Raw genomic sequence first — 16,195 nt, forward strand, 5'->3', positions numbered from 1 at the left:
TAACTTAACATCTTGGCTACTTTATCTTGCTTCCATACCATCCCCAAACTGAGTGGTTTTGCTTCCATACCATCCCCAAACTGAGTGGTTTTGTTTGATACAAAACAATGTATCACAGCAGGATGTATTCAGAAGGTCAGATCAGTGCCCATGGTTCCTTGTGAAGGACAGTTTTCTATGTATTCCTCAAATCCAGTCTGACTCCAAGTCCTTGGAATTCCTCTTCTCTCCTCATTGGCTTTCTGACTTCAGCTTGTTCTCTTGCAAGCCACCCTCCATGCTGCTGCCATCACAGCTTTTCTAAACACCCACGTCCTTTCCTAGCTTAAGCGCCCTCAGGGCGGCCCCATTTCCCACTGGATAAAGACTAAGTGCTTCCACATGTTCGAGGCGCTTTGTTATCGGCCTCCAGCTGACCTCTCCGAGCTCATTGTTTTGTCCTTGTTTCCTGTGCTTCAGAGGCCTGGATGGAGCCTCCACGGCCTCCACAACAAGGACGGTGTCTTATTTCTCTTTGTGCCCCTCGTGCCTGACAGCATCCTTGGCACACAGTGGCTGTTCAGAGCATGTTGTTGAAGAAATGGCTGATGCATAGATGCCTCTTCAACAGCACTTCCCTTGTGCATCCTTGAACCCTGCTCATTGAACGTCTCCTGAATGCTAACCTCCAAAACTGTTGGATTCACTATATCTGAGCACCTTATTTCCAGATTTTAATAGCTAGGGCCCCCTAGACATCTTTATCCCTTCCAACTTTCCTAGGGAGTGGGTTGCCACCACCCCTCTCATAAAGATTAGCTTCTCATGGGCTCTTCCCCAGGCTTCAAACTTCCCTGTCCCAGGATAATTTCCAGTCTTCCAATGCTCGTATTGCAGAAGGTCAGATCTGTAGAATGATCATAGCTTTCAAATTCTCTGCCATTGCCTTCTCCACAGAACTTCCGTCTCCCTACCAGAGGCCCCCAAAACCTGCCTCCCCTCAGAGACACTCCTTTCTGAGCTATCATCATTTTGAAGGCAGTTTTAACACATCCACAACTTAACTCTGCTCCAATCCCTCTGGCTCCAGCCAGGCTGGGGAGTGCTCCCAGGTCCACTTAGAAATTTTGTCTTGGGTTGCACGGATGGAAGAAGCAGAGGTGTTACTGCAAGGAAGCACCAAGTAAAAGCAGCAGAGAGGAAGGGAGCGGGCTACTCACTTAACACCACATTTGTTTCTTTGCAGAGTTTTGGGCAAGTGCCTTATCTAGAGGCAATGTGGCAGGGCATTTCTAACCCACAAGTTTTGCTAGAGCCCTTCATAATCCCCTGGAATGGCTGTCTGTCTATCAATCAGCCAGCACCAATCATGAGCCCAGACCAGTACTAGCCTGGGGTGGAGGCCGACGAAGATAGAAAAGTCCTGCTCAAGGACTATACGACCCAAAGTGAAGACACTCCACCAGACATGAGACAGTGAGTTATGTAATGAGCATTATTCTGGGAAGAGAGAGACAATTGTGACCCATGGGTATGGATTGAGCTGGGGTATTCCTGATAGGGGATCAGAGAAGGGCAGTGGCATGAAGGGGCTTGCAGGCAGAGAGGGCGACAGTCTGGTCTGAGCCTTGAGCATGTGCCAATGGTAGAAGGTCAACTTATGCAATAATCAGAGCTTTCAAATTCTCTTTAGATAGATGATCTTATCGAGTCCCCTGAGATGCAGCCTTAGAATCTCTCTCAGCACAGCCCTAGAGGATGACACTAGCAGTCACTGTGAATTCCAACCTGAGATTAAATTTATTTACAATTCTTGAACCCATAACAACGAGACTAGGGAAAAAAAGAGAGAATTTGTAAGTTATCTCAAGGGGATAATGGAGTACATAAAACAGATCACTGCTTCTTTTATACCCTAAGTACTCAGTACATTTGCCAAACAACATTTTAACTGTTTGCTTTATGCAGTTGTTTGTTATCTCACTTAAACATAAGTCCCTTGAGGGTGAGGAGTGCCTTATTTTTCCATGGTCTTTAGTGCAATATGGGTAACAACAGACAAATATCAATAAACAGGTTTCGAATGAATGACTGAAGGAATAAATGAATGAATAGTTGATGGTCCTGAAAAAAACGGTGATGCCACTGAGAGAAATAGAAGATGAAGAGCGAGGCCAGTGTAACAAGGAAGTTGTTTTAAAAAAACAGTTTTCATCTCAATATAAAAAATAACTTTATAGAGACCAAGAGTTTCTACAAGATGAACTCTGCTTCATCAGGAGGTGACGATGGTGAGGATAAAGAGAGTTACCACTGATCTGTTCATCTCATGCAAGCCTCACCCCAGCCAGATGACATGGGAGCCATCCTCATTTGACAGGTGAGAAAGCCAAGTCTCAAGGAGGTTACGTAATTTACCCAAGCAACGAAGCTGGGAGGGGGTAGAGACAGGCTTTAAAACCCGGATTCTCCTGAGTCTGGAACCTCAATGCACTTACTGCCTCTCAAACAGCAAAATTCCATTCCCTGGGGATGCACATCTGACCAGTTCCAAGCCCTTATGCCATCACTCCTCACCCGGCTATGTGCGTTGCTCTTGAACCATAATCAGCCTCCTCTTTCAGACTTTCTGTTTGGAGACCAGCCCACCCCCAGGCGGAGAAGTCACTCCAGACTTTTTCTGTGTTCACATTCTAGTGTTTTCTATGAGGAAATGAGGGGCAGAGAGGGACGTGGTTTCCTCCAGGCAGGCCTAGACCTCCATGTCGTCTGGTGCCACCTGCTCTGCTGACATTTCCTCAGCCTCTTATTTGGATATCTTTCCAGGTGGGCAAGGACTAACTTTACCCTAAGAAACGTTTGGCCCTTGCCCAGCTCCTGGAGGGTAACTTCTAAGCCCTTGGAATATCTGCCTGATAGGAGCGTCTTCCTTTACCTGGAGGTCTTGGGTCACTCAGCATCCGTGTGACCTCTGGGGTGACTGGATACCAAGGTCCATCATGCAGGTGTGCTCCATGCCTACGTGACTGTCCCCAATACACACTAGACACCAGGGCTCAGCCAACCTCCCCTGGCTGGCAATACATTGTGTGTGTTGCCACACATGGTTGCCAGGGCAAGTAAGCGCTGTCTAGATGACTCCACTGGGAGAGAACGTCTGAAAGCCCACACCTGGAACTTTCCTGGGCCCTGCCTGTGTACCTTTTCCTGTCACTGACTGTAGTCTGTATCCTTTTGCTATAATAAACCGTAACCCTGAGTATAGCAGTCCAGCTGAGTTCTGTGAGTTTTTCTCGTGAATTATCGAACCTGAGCATGGCCGTGGGGACCCCCGAGCCGCAGCCCTCGGGCCCCCATTGCTCCTGCCTGTTCCCTCTCATCACCTTTGCTTCAGACCTGGGCCTGGCTCTCTACATGCTCCCTTGCACCTGCACATTTTTACCTCCAAGTTTGCATTGTCCAAGGATGCCACATGCGGCACCCCAGCCATGCCCATGGCTCAGTCTGGCTCCTAGAGAACCCCAGCCCAGGCTGGGGCGCTCAGCTCTCTCCTCCCCAGGGAAGGGAGGCCAGAGATGCCCCACCAAAGCTGAACAACTGCTTGGCAGAAGCTCAAGACAAGGAGGGGAGGTGCAAGATGAAACAGATGACCTTTAATCTTCTCTCAAACCCTAAAGTGCTGATCGCTAGCTGTGTCCATTTGGTCCTATGCTTTCGGTTTGAGGCAATAACAAGATTTTCAAGTGGAAATGTCCTCTTGAATGCCCACAGACAGAGCTGGGTAGATGGATGTGGGTGAGAGAGAGAATATTCTCAGATCTGGGCCCTGCTTGGGAGGGGAGAGGCAAGCAGGGAGCTCTGACTTCAGGCAGAAATGTGGGAGCCCAGGAAACTAACTAGTCAGGCTGCTTTGCAAAGCTCAGCTTTGGATTTCCAGAACTTGCTGGGGAAGGCTCCCCTTTCCTCGCTGCCAACTTCTCTTCCCCACCTGGCACCAAAGGGCCTAGCCTCAAAGTCACAATTATGAAAGCTATGCAAGGATGCTAATTGCTATATCTGACCTCCCTTCAGATAACAAGGGAATCGCTCTCCCTAATTAGCCCTGCCGCTGGTAGACCAGCAAAGCCAAATGTTTATTATGGGATGAATGCACTTACTGTAAATTTTGACATATGCTGTGGAGAGATGTTGGATAAATAAGACTTCAGAGGCATGGGTTGTTTAAATAATGAATACCCACTGCTGCGGGTGACAACGGTGGAGGAGAGCGAGGCAAAAAAATAAATAAATAAAAGGAAAGGATCTTGGAGCAGCGCTCAGAACCTAGGAACAGACTGGGCCAGTCAGGAGAGAAGGAGAGGGAGGAATTCTGGGGATGAGGGCAGGAGGGCTAGGGGAGGGGAGAGAATATATGCCACCAGCATCCTCACCTTGCCCACTGGAGCCTCCATGCTCCTTCTTTCACGCAGAAACTCCCTCTGTGTCCCACCTCCAATCACACCTACACATAGTCCCTTGGAAAGTGTTCTTGGGAAACAAGGACACATGTTCTTGAAACAAAGACACAGGAAGGGTCAGGAGAAAAGTGTCCCCTTGCCCCCACGGACTCTGAAGCAGCGCATATGTGGAGACACCCTGTGTCTATTGTGGTTCATGTCTTGCTTCTTTCCAGCAAAAGGGAAGGTGAGTCTATGGGAGCCTGCTCCTGTTTCTGGGCTTCCTGGGCTGGGCCGAGATATCAGAGAATCAATCATTCCACACAGTGCCATGATATTCCACGGGGCCATGATATTCTGACCCATTTAGGAAGGGAGCTGATTTTACGGGTTCCCCTTAATCCCTGCAGGCCTAGTCCTGGGAGAGCAAACCACATACTGTGAAAGAAAAATACCCACTTCTCGATGAGGAAAGACCCTCCCCGCCATCCCACAGGGCTCAGGACCAGAGGGGTGATCCACAAGCTGGTCTCACATGGTTGCTGACTTTGTTTCTTTCAGCTCCCTGGGTTCCAACAGACAAAGGAGAGAGACATCCTCTCATCTCAGTGGATGGGTTGTTTTTGGACGAGTATGTGTGGATGACAAGAAAGCAGAGCGACTCCCAGTAACTGCATAGACAGCCAGGCCCCATAGAGACCAAGCCTGTTTAAGACACACAGCCCAGTCCCCGACGCCTGCGTGTCAGGTCTACACCTCAGCCCCTGGGCCTCTGTGAACAGGGTGACTTGCTACGCTCATTTCTGCTTCTCTTTCTCTTTCCGTCCCAACTAAATGACTCTCAGCACGGGTCTTAAACACGAACTTGAAAGGCCTTTACCCAGTACTGAAAGTTTACTTTTCGCACGTCGGCAGGCAGTGGAGAACCACCGAGGGTATGTGAATAAGGACCGACATATAGGATCAGTATATCAGTAGCACTGAGGCAGCTGAGCCAGAAAGGATAATCCTGGGGACACAGTTGCCCTGTAGGAAGCTGCTGCAATTGTGTAATCCTGAGGGTCTAAACTTAACCTGTACATGGGTCAGAACAGACCCCGTATGTTTACGTGGTAAACAATCCCAAATCAAAACAAGCTACCAACAACAGAGGTTTGTCTCTCATTCATGATACCCATACCATGTGGGTCAGTGGGGCCTCTGCTCCACGTAGTGACTCAGGGACTCAGGCTTTGGAATGAGTCATATCAGGGAGGAGACAACTGGAGGGCCATTCATCGGCTCTTCTTCGCTTCAGCTTCTAAATGACCCATGAACTGCTCACAGCTCACCGGCCAGGTCTAGCCACGCGGTTCCACTTTAGTGCAAGAGGTGGGACATATGGAGGAATGTTCGGGAAGCAGCACTATTTATGCCCCAGATCACATCAGAGGGGATGGCAGAAGTTAGCATTCCTAGTAACGTCTTTCAGCCCTCCCTTCCTATGCCTGCACAAGTATAGAGTCAGAGACCAACAGGCACCAGGTCTACAAAGTCCCTCCACTTACAGATGGGGAAAATGAGGCCGAGAGTGGGCTCAGGGTACATGGGCAGCCCCCGCAAGGCCGCCCGGCCAGCTGATCCCAGCGCAGTCATGAGCCCCCAACATGCTCCCCCTTGGTGTCTCCTAGTTTGTTCCTTGGGTCTTTCTCCCTTGTAATTTTCACTTCATTATCCTCCTCCCCTCATTCCGAGGAACTTCCAAATGTCAGTCTTTCTTTAGTTTTTCACCTCAGGAGAGCCCTCCTTTTTCTCCCTACCTCAGGCAGCCTCTTTCACTGTGAAGGGCTCCTTTTTCTCCTCCCACGGAGCACACTGACCTTCTCCTCCTCCATAGGACAAAGCCAGGCCTGGCGCACTCTTAACGGGAATTGGCTCTGGAAGTCCCGGTAATTACTCCATCCTGTTGAGTCCAGGAGGCCAATCTTGGCCAGGGCGGCCCCCTCCCTTTTCCCCTGCTCACTTCCTAGAATCAGGCTGCAGATGGGCTGCTAACGAGGTGACCAATTAACAAACGCTAAATAACCCCAAAAGAGTATTTTTTCTCCCTGGCCTGATTTCCAGGCCCCTTTGTTTCTCCTTGGGAATCTGTCCTCCGTGACGGGACCACGATGGGACTGTTCCCAAGCCTGACCCTATGAGAAGCTGACCCACTTGATCCTCAGTCACAAGAGCCCGTTACCCGACTCCTTTGCTTTGCGGGGCATGAGAGCAAGGAGCGTTCCTGCCTCTCAGGAATAAGAATAAAACCACACCACTGACCACTTACCATGTGTTACATAACCCTCATGAAGACTTTCATTCACTCATTTATTCAAACAAACATGAATTGAGGACCTCTGAATGACCAGATGCTGTACTGGGCAGTACTGGCCTAAGACCTTTGCAAAAAAGGCCAGTATGTCCAAGCTCCATGCTTTGGAACATCTTTCTGTGAATTTTCTAAGTCTCTCTCTGGTGCCTGGTAGCTACTGGAGCTGGCAATGCTGACCAGATGGGCAACCCTGAGCCCTTCAAGAGCTCCATCCCAGTTTCTCCCCTCAGGGCATCCCCAACTCCCGTACACACATACGTGGGGTTGACCAGATGCTCTGAGGCGAGTCACCTATGGAAACTCCTCCAGGAGTGTGGACTGGCGAGCAGGTCACTCTCTGTAGACATGGCAGTGTTTCTTTCATGGAGTTCCATGAGACTGGCCCACCAGAATGGTGCTGACACACTGACCTCATGTGACTTAAACTGATTATGTAGACAGAGGCCCCACCAAAAGAATTTTTTCACAGGACTTTACACACTCAAGGGGTGGCCCTGACACTATCTCTATCTCTACCATAGAGATATGGTAGGGAGCAAAACAGACACAATCCTTGTCCCCATGGCAGTCATAGTCATAAACACTAATCAAATAAGGACCAGAAAGAATAAAAGATTTGTGAGACTCATACAGGGACATGTCTTGTTGTATGAGGTAGGTATTATTATCAGCTTCATTTTACAAATGAGAAAACTGAGGCACAAAGATGTTGAAGTCTTGCCCAATGGCTAGTAGAGCCAGAAACAGACTGAGGAACTTGCTTGCCTAGGCACCCAATGAGTGTAGGACTTCCCCCATCTGCTCAGGCTGAAAGAGGAATATTCTGGCCTGGACACAAGGGGATGGTAATTACGAGGATAATTGTAATAGTAACAAGGGAGAGGAAACCCAGTACAAACTGACTTAAGCCAAAATAAAGGAATTAATTGGCTCCTAAAGGTCCAGCAGTGTTTATCTTCAGGCATGGCTGGATCCAGGTGCTCAGATGATATCACAAGATTCAGCCTGTCCCTTCTTTTCACTATTCTTTTTTGAAAATTGAGGTATAGCTTACACCCAGTAAAGTGCACACATCTTTAAGTGCACATGTCAGTTAATTTCTACCCACAAAATTACCACCCAGATCAAGGTATAGAGTTTCCAGGACCCCGTAAGACTCTCTTTTGCCCCACTGTGATCCATAACCCCTTAAGGGTAGCTACTGTGTTAGACTTCTTTCACCGCAGTCTAGTCTTTCCTATCTTGCTTTCATACAAATCGAATCATACGGTGGGTATTCTTGTGTGGCTGACTTCGCCTCATCAGGATTATGATTGTAGACTTTGTGCTTCTCGTGTGAAAAAGAACGTTTGTTCTCTTTCATTGTTGTGCAGTATTTTATTATATGAATGTATCACAAATTATTGTTGATAAACACATAGATTGTTTCCAGTTTTGGCCACTGTGAATAAAGCTGCTATGAGCGTTTTTTTACACATCTTTTGGCGAACAAAAGCACTCATTTCTGTTGGGTATATATACTCAGAAGGAGAGTTGCCAGAAAATAGAGCATTTGTATGTTTAGTCTTAATAGATACTTCAAAATCGTTTTCTAGAGCAGTTGTCTCAATTTACATCCCCACCAGCATTTTTTAATTGGATTGTCTGTCGTTTGCTTACTGGTTTGTAGGAGTTCTTTATATATTCTGAATATTGTAGTTCTTTTTCTGATACGTGAGTTGCAAATATTTTGTCCCAGTCTTTGGCTTGCTGCTTCTTTCTCTTAATAATGTTTTCTTATGAATAGAGGTTCTTAATTTTAATAAAGTCCAATTTAACGTTTATTTTATGTTTAGTTTTGTGTGGGGGTGTGTGTATATCCTGCTGAAGAAAATTCTCTCTCAAAGGCATGAATATATTCTCCTTTGTTTTTCTACAGAAACTTGATAGTTTTAGCTTTCATATTTAGACCTATGATCCTTCACACATTAATTTGTTATGAATGGCATAAGGTAGAGGTCAAGGTTCATTTTCTTCCATATGAATATCCAATTAACGCAGCACCATTTATTGAAAAGTACATCCTTTACCCTCAGTGAATTGTAGGGAAGCATTTGCTGTAAACCAGGTGATTGTATATATGTTTCCACTATACTTTACTCTTTATTAGCCACTAATGTGGTCACTCCATGTGGTATCAAGATAGTGAAAAGTGGCCCCAGTCTTACCTTAATCAATTTAGCAGCACCAGGTAAAAAGAATACCTCTTTCCCAATCAGTAATCACCATTGCACTTGGGTTTCCATACTAATCCTTGGACCAGTTGGTACAGTGAAATGTTGATTGGCCATTATTTGGTCATACGCCGACCCCTGAAGGAGGGGTGGAGGGTACGGAGAGGCGCCCATCCAAAGCTCTCAACTGCGGTAGGAAGAATGTGGTTCTTCTAAGGACACTTGGGATTCGGTTACCAAAAGAAAGGGAAATGGACGCTGGGGCAAACAAAACAAGAACTTCTCGGACTCTGTGAACTTTGGAAGGCCCCTTGATCTTTCACGCTGTCACTCTCCTGATCTGACTTATTCGTGAGACTTTCCTGGTTACGAGGCACTCTGTGAATCTCTGCAGGTGGTAGAGATGCTTGATGATTTCGTACCCACCCCACCTCTGGTGATAGGTAAGACTAAGGAAGCCTGAAGAATGATAGAGCATTACTGGGTCTCTTGGGTTATGCAGTGAACCCTGGGCAGGGCTGGGCACTTCTGAATAGCCACTGTCAGGCTGCAAAGCGAAGGCAGGTCTGGAGAGCTGCATGTCACGCCTCATTTCACCAGGTGTGATTTCCAATGAGACATCGCTCCACTGAGGACTAATGACACTGGGAGAGTCGAGCAGGGTGGCTGTGATTTCCAGTATGCCCCAGCCAGTCATTACTAGCAGGAAATGGATTTTTGCCAGGTAATCAAAGTCAAATCTCTCCCTTTCCCCACCCTTAAGTGCCCCCCACCACCAGCCTCCACCACACACAAGGTGCCCTGGCTGTACCCTACTCCCTGAGTCCTCAGCAAACCAAAGCCAAGCCAGGCTCCCTGCCATCCCCCCTCCCAAGGAGACAAGATGCCATCCTCTCATGGGATACTTGGATTCCTGTGGGGGAAGGGCGTGCGGGGAGAAAGACAGAGGAGTAGGAGGGGTGAGGTCATAGGAGGGAGGGGTGAGGTCATAGAAGGGAGGGGTGAGGTCATAGGAGGGAGGTCTTCACCTGGCAGGAAGTACAGGAAAAATAAAGCAACAATGTCAGGGGTTTAAGCAACCTTTGAAGACTTCACTGTGTTTGGACAGAAGTGTGTGAATCATATTCATTTGGATTGGCACCTGTGCACACCGCTGAAAGGAAAATAGCATTTTGTCGCAGTTGTGACGAGCAGCAAACAGTCTGTGGAGACAGGCTGCACATCTCCTGGAAGCTGGGAAGATGGGTTGTTTTCCCTTTTGTTTCCCTCTCAGGGTGACCGTGTGACTCCTTGAAAATCTGGTGGCTCAGAGTCAATGCCTGACATTCCATCTTCTGCTTCTCCAGATGGAGGAGGAATAAGAAAATCCCTGGCAAGGGCCTTCAGCCAGGTTGTGAATTGCCAGGTTTCTGGTTCTGGCCCCACCACTGGCCCACTTAGGAGGCCCTCGGCCAGGGGAATTAGGACCGTGCCTCAGATCCCCTGTATGCAACGTGCAGGGGACCTGTCTGTCCCTCCACACTTCTGGTTTAGGGTGAGGATCACAGTGGGAGAGGTGACCCCTGAATCCAGAGGGTTATGTGAGGGTGGCCATTTCCCTTTTCCTGAAAGGAGCCTAAAGGCATTCCAGAGCATTTAAGCCGCATGACAGCCACATTGAGTGGCATCAGGGGACTGAGCGCCTTTCAGGAGCCCCCATCTCTTCCTCCTCGGTGTGAGGGCAGCTCCACCTCTCCCACGTCTTTGTCTCTCTTTCCCAGGACAGTCCAGTCTCAAGGGTAAAGAATACCCCAACCACGGTCACTGTTGAAAGTTGAGACTTGTCAGCATTTGCTCCGGGCTCCTGGTCCAACTCCCAGGCGTCATGGATTCTGGCAATCGGGCCTGTGCCCGAGCTGCCCCAGACACCCTAATCCTGTCCCCAAGGACACCCCAACTTCTGTAGATGAGAGCTCTCCTTCTTAACTCTTTAGAGACTCCTCTCCACCACTGCCATGGGGCTGCCTGGGCAAGAAGTGCTGATGATGAGAATGCCCAGGTGCTGCAGACCCCCATCCCCGCCCACCCCATTGGGCTGTCTTAGGCCTTGGATCTCCCCCTCCAGTAGTGCGCTCTCTCTTCCCTGGTCCCTTTCAGGCCCTTCTGTCCTATTAAACACCTTCTGAACCCCTCCACCTTCTTCCCTCCCTTCTCCTTCTTCTTCCCCCTTTTTCTTCCTTTACCCTCCCCTCTCTCTCTCTCCTCCCTGCTTTGTCTCACCCACCCATTCCTCCCTTCTTCTTACCCCTCATTGTCTTTTCTTCCCCACAACTCTTCTCTTATTTATCTTCCAAGACAACTGTCCCAAGGAGCAGACACAGCACCTCCTCCCAGCCAGCCTCCCCGGCAATTCTGGCATGTTGGCCTTTCTAAATTATTGCCATGGGATATTTCCTCCACATAGACCTGACACCACACACACAGGCTCCTCCACCCACCAGGAGGTCACACAGTTGGTGGGGACACAGGTCCCTCACAGCACAAATGAGCCACTACACTAGTCACACAGGATGTGCATCACCAGCTCCTGCTTTCCTTTACAGAGCAAAGTGGGGCCATTGACATTTAGAGTAGAAGGACCCTTAGAAATCCATTTTCTGGCCCCAGAATCCATTGTGATCCCAGTCAATACCAATAATATAGCAGTTTGCTATTCAAAATAATACGGTATTAGATATTAATGTACATCTAATAGATCTCATTAGATAATGACATCTGACATTCAATAGTACCTATATTACAGTACCATGTACCACAGTATAATATCTACATATAGTAGAGATAGTATCCACAATATAGTATAGTATATATATTATAGTGTTAGATACTATCTAATATTAGGTATTAATGTCTATCTAGAGAAAGAACAAAACTGGAAGAGCCACAGAAAAACTAAACAAAAAGAATGAGAGAGAAGAACTGCTCTATGAGGTACTGAAAATATTTTAACACTATTATAATTAACCCATTATTCATGTGCAAAGGGAGAGACAGTTCAGCGGGAAAGAATAGAGACCAGAAATAGGCCTAAATACAAAAAATCACTTAACCTATGTTAGAGGTGGCATTTCAAACCGATGCAGGGAGGGCCGGACTTGATCAATGTTATTGGGGTTATCATTTAACCCTGTGCTGTCCAATATGGTAGCCACTAGCCACATGTGGCGGTGTGCACTGGAAATGTGTCCAGTCCAAAATATACAGTGGATTTTGAAGACTTGGTATGCAAAAACAAATCTAAAATAGCTCATATATAACTTTTATATCAGTTACATGCTGAAATTATATTTTGGATATGGTGGGTTAAATAATATATGCTATTCTAATTACTTCCACCTGTTTCTTTTTTACTTATTTTAATGTGGCTAATAGAAAATTTTAAATCACATATGAGGTTTACATTATATTTCTATTGGACAGCACAAGTCTAACAATTTGGAAAAGTAAAACTGAATCCCCATCACACTCCTTATACCAAAAATGAAGTCCAAATCAATAATTTTAATGAAAATATAACTAAAAGAAAATATGTATGATTAATTTTATTATTTTATTTTATGATCCTGAAGTGGGGAAGACATTTGAAACCATGACAAAACTCAAAAGCTATTTTTAAAAAAAAGATTGATAAATTTAATGTCATAAAAAATAAAATAGTCTATACACAAAATTATCTTTATTAAGGTCAAAAGACAATTAAGGTTAATGGGCAAAACATTTGTAATTGATGACAGCAAAAAGTTCGAAAGCTCTTACAAATCAGGTGTGTAAAAAAGATGAATAAACCTGTAGAATCGGCAAAGCATATAAATAAGCTGTTTGAAGTAAAAAAGTAATTAAAAATCATCAACACACATGTAAAAACTGTTCAACTTCACAACTGAAGCATGGGAACTTGAAAATAAAACACTATTTTTCTTTTAGCACATTGACAAAACTTAAAAGATGATGAGGGTGGCAAGAAACTAGCCCTCTCACTGGTGGGGTATAAATTTGTGGCACCTCTCTGAAAGTCAGCTCTGCAATAACTATCAAAATGTTAAGTGCATATATCCTTGGACCCAGGAATTCTACTTCTAAGAATTTAACCTACAAATCACTTATATAAGAAGGCACAAATTAGTGTACGAGAATGTTTGCTGCAATGTCACAGTAGCAAAAACCGACCAACCAACCACCAACCAGCCAACCTAAAACAACTTCAAGATCCATCAGTAAGGATGAGAAAGTACATTTTGATACAGCCACGGCATGGAATACTACGCAGCCATAAAAAGAATGAGGTAGGCTTACGTATATTGATATGGAAATATCTTCAATCTGTATTAGTACATGATCAAAGCAAATTACCAAAAAATGTATAATATAATTCTATGTGTAGTTGTCAAAGATATAATTATATATGTTGTGATCACATGAAACATTTCTGGAAGGATCTATAATTTGTAGAAGGTAGTTACCTCCCAATGGTGGGAAGAACTCAAGAGTAGGGAAGGAAATAGTTTCATTTCTGTTTTTATCCCTTTGTGCTATTTGAACTCTTTTTGAAAATACCATGTTCACCTACTACTTATAATTTTCAAAATAAAGATTTTAAAATTGTCCAGTCTAACCCATCATTTTAAAGAAGAAAATCAAGATCCAAGAGGGGAAATTTTTTTTTTTTTTTTGCAGTACACGGGAAACATTTTTTATTACTAACAAATTACTCTAGAATTTAGCAGCTCATAAAATTATTTTCTGGTGCTCATAATTTTGCCAGTCAGGAGTCTGGGAAGGGCTTGGGGTGGTGGAAGTCCACTCTCCTTGGCCCTTGCAGTCAGATGCGGGCTGAGCCTCCAGCCATCTGAAGGCTTGACTAGGCTGAATAGGTAAGAGGACTCATTGTCACGGCCAGCATTCAGTGCTGGCTGTCAGCTAGGAGCTCAGCTGCACTGTGGCTGGAACACCTCTCCAGCATGGCAGCCTCAGGGTAATTGAGTTTCCTACCTAATGGCTGGCTTCCCCCAAAGATAATATCCCAAGAAAATTCGTCAGAAGCTGTGTGACCTTTTCCGACACAGCCTTAACTGTCACATAGCATCAGTGCCACCGTTCTGTATTCATAAACCCACCTATTCAAGAAGAGAGAGCACAAAGCCCCCCCACTGCCCAATCACCGCCACCACCTTCTTTGGAATGTGTGTGAAAGAATTTTGTGGCCGTGTTTTAAAACCACTACAGAAAGTAACTTGCCCAACGCAATAGTTAGAACGTGACCGAGGCCAATGGAGACTAAGGAAGGAGTTCTCTGGCTCCATTACTGCTCTGAGCTCATTCTGAATGTGACTTCCCGACCTCCCATACCTGCTACCCAACCGACTCCCACGCACCAAGGACTCCCATCCCCACAGCTGAGCTCAGTTTTCCCCCTTTTGTACAAATGTCTAATTGTTCTCCAGAGGTGTCCTCTGGGGCAGACACACAGGAGCAGGCATCCTTGCAAGAGTCTCCTAAGGTCATCTATTTATCCAGTCCAACTGAGTGGAGCTGGGGGCCACCTGGGCCTCCTCTGTTGGCTAACCGCGATAGCTTAATTACTGAACTAATTCCTACCTTGCCCTCCTCCATTCACTCTTTCCCCCTCCTCTGCCCGATCTCTGCTCACCCCTCTTCTCCTTCTTCAAGAGCGTTGGCAGAAATTGTCAGGGAGTTGATCAGATTTATTCAATTTAGACTTAACAGACCTGGGACGCCTATTTCTCCTTCAGGTTCATAAGGTTTTTGATTCCATTTACAGGTTTATTCATTTATCAGATATTCGTTTCAATTCACTTTAAACACCAGGCTCGAAGAGATGAGTTCAGGAGAGATGCTCATCATTTACTGCGCTGGCTCCTTCGAGAGCTGCTGGGCTGGCCCCGTTTTCAAGTGGGCTGTGGTGTCAGCTGGGGAGTGCTTTAAAGGAACAGGACTCCAAGTGTGCGTATTCTGGGGAAAGGTAGGGCTCTGGGGCACACCTCTTTCCTAGATGGCTTGAGGCATTCTGGGGTGGGTGCCCTTGGGAAAACGTATGGTACTTCCATTTTCTGACCTAGAGTATGCTGCCTTTCCAGACTGGGAGCTTCCTCCTAGTCTCATTTTCTTGGAGCTAAAGGTAAAGTTCCCGATAGAGCCTTCTCACATTATTCCAGAAATAAAGAATGCCATCCTTCAACCGCTGCCCGCCTGCCCTCCATCACTACACCCCTCCGTGTATCTCCAGGAAAGGATGCTGCCCTATACCCTTCAAGGTGGCAAACATGCCTCCAAGGGGTAGAGGTGGGGCAGGAGGGAAAGAGTAGGCCCGAGGGATCTCCTTTACATCTCACCCACCACCCTGCTGTCTTCTACCCCAGGGCCCAGAAGCCCCCTCGCTACAAGCAAACCCCTTCATACATCTAATCTATACTCTCCTGCAGGGATTTAAGCCCATTTCATTCTCCATTTGCCATCTGTCCATCATCCTCTGAAAGGAAGAAAGGAAAAATAAAAGAACTTTTTAGTTATTTAAAAAGCGTTATTAAACCTCTGAGTTTTGTTACTCCAATTAATTCTCCCACAATAGGAGTGCCATATCCCCAGCATCTCTCAGGTGGACATGTCTTCCTTCTTCCTGTCCCACCTCCCACTACAAAAAGCCAGACATGGGCTCTACTGCTGCCCACCCGTGGGATGTGGCATGGGCCCAATCGGCCACCTGCTTCCACCTGGGCCCTGGTTCTGGGTGGGTAAGGAAAGACAGTGGCGTCCCAGGACCCTGGGCCCTAGAGATGGGGGGCACAGGGAAGAAGGGTCATACAGTGGCAGTGGCCATACAGTGTGGCCGGCTGAGGCCGTGACAGCCCCATGCAACAGTAGTGTAACGTGCTGGCCAGACATCTCCTGCTTGAAACCAATGGTTGTCCCCCTTGTCTTATTCTCCAGGACCACCCTAGTGGCTGACCATTCCTCAGCCTAGACAGGCAGCCTTCCAAAGATTTAGTGAGCCCCTGACATGCTTACAAAACAACCCCCTTTTTATTTACGCCACCCAGAGCCAGTTCTGCCAGCTTACAACCAAGAACTTGCCTCTCGCTCCAAAAAGACAGAAGACCAGGCTGTTCTGTCCCTAGGGCCTGAGCAAGCACGTGACAGGTGTGGCTCCGGAGCTGCCC

General features: G+C 46.6%; 1 long non-coding RNA gene across 1 annotated transcript; it reads left to right on the top strand.

Moving 5' to 3' along the window:
* The first annotated feature begins 9,627 nt into the window (after window positions 1–9,627).
* Window positions 9,628–14,855, top strand: LOC125965298 (uncharacterized). The gene is made up of 3 exons (XR_007479041.1): window positions 9,628–9,705; window positions 11,880–11,951; window positions 14,800–14,855. It is a non-coding gene; the product is annotated as an uncharacterized LOC125965298 (long non-coding RNA).
* The last annotated feature ends 1,340 nt before the right edge of the window (window positions 14,856–16,195 follow it).

This window comes from Orcinus orca, chromosome 8, assembly GCF_937001465.1.
Source record: "Orcinus orca chromosome 8, mOrcOrc1.1, whole genome shotgun sequence".
NCBI lineage: Eukaryota > Metazoa > Chordata > Mammalia > Artiodactyla > Delphinidae > Orcinus > Orcinus orca.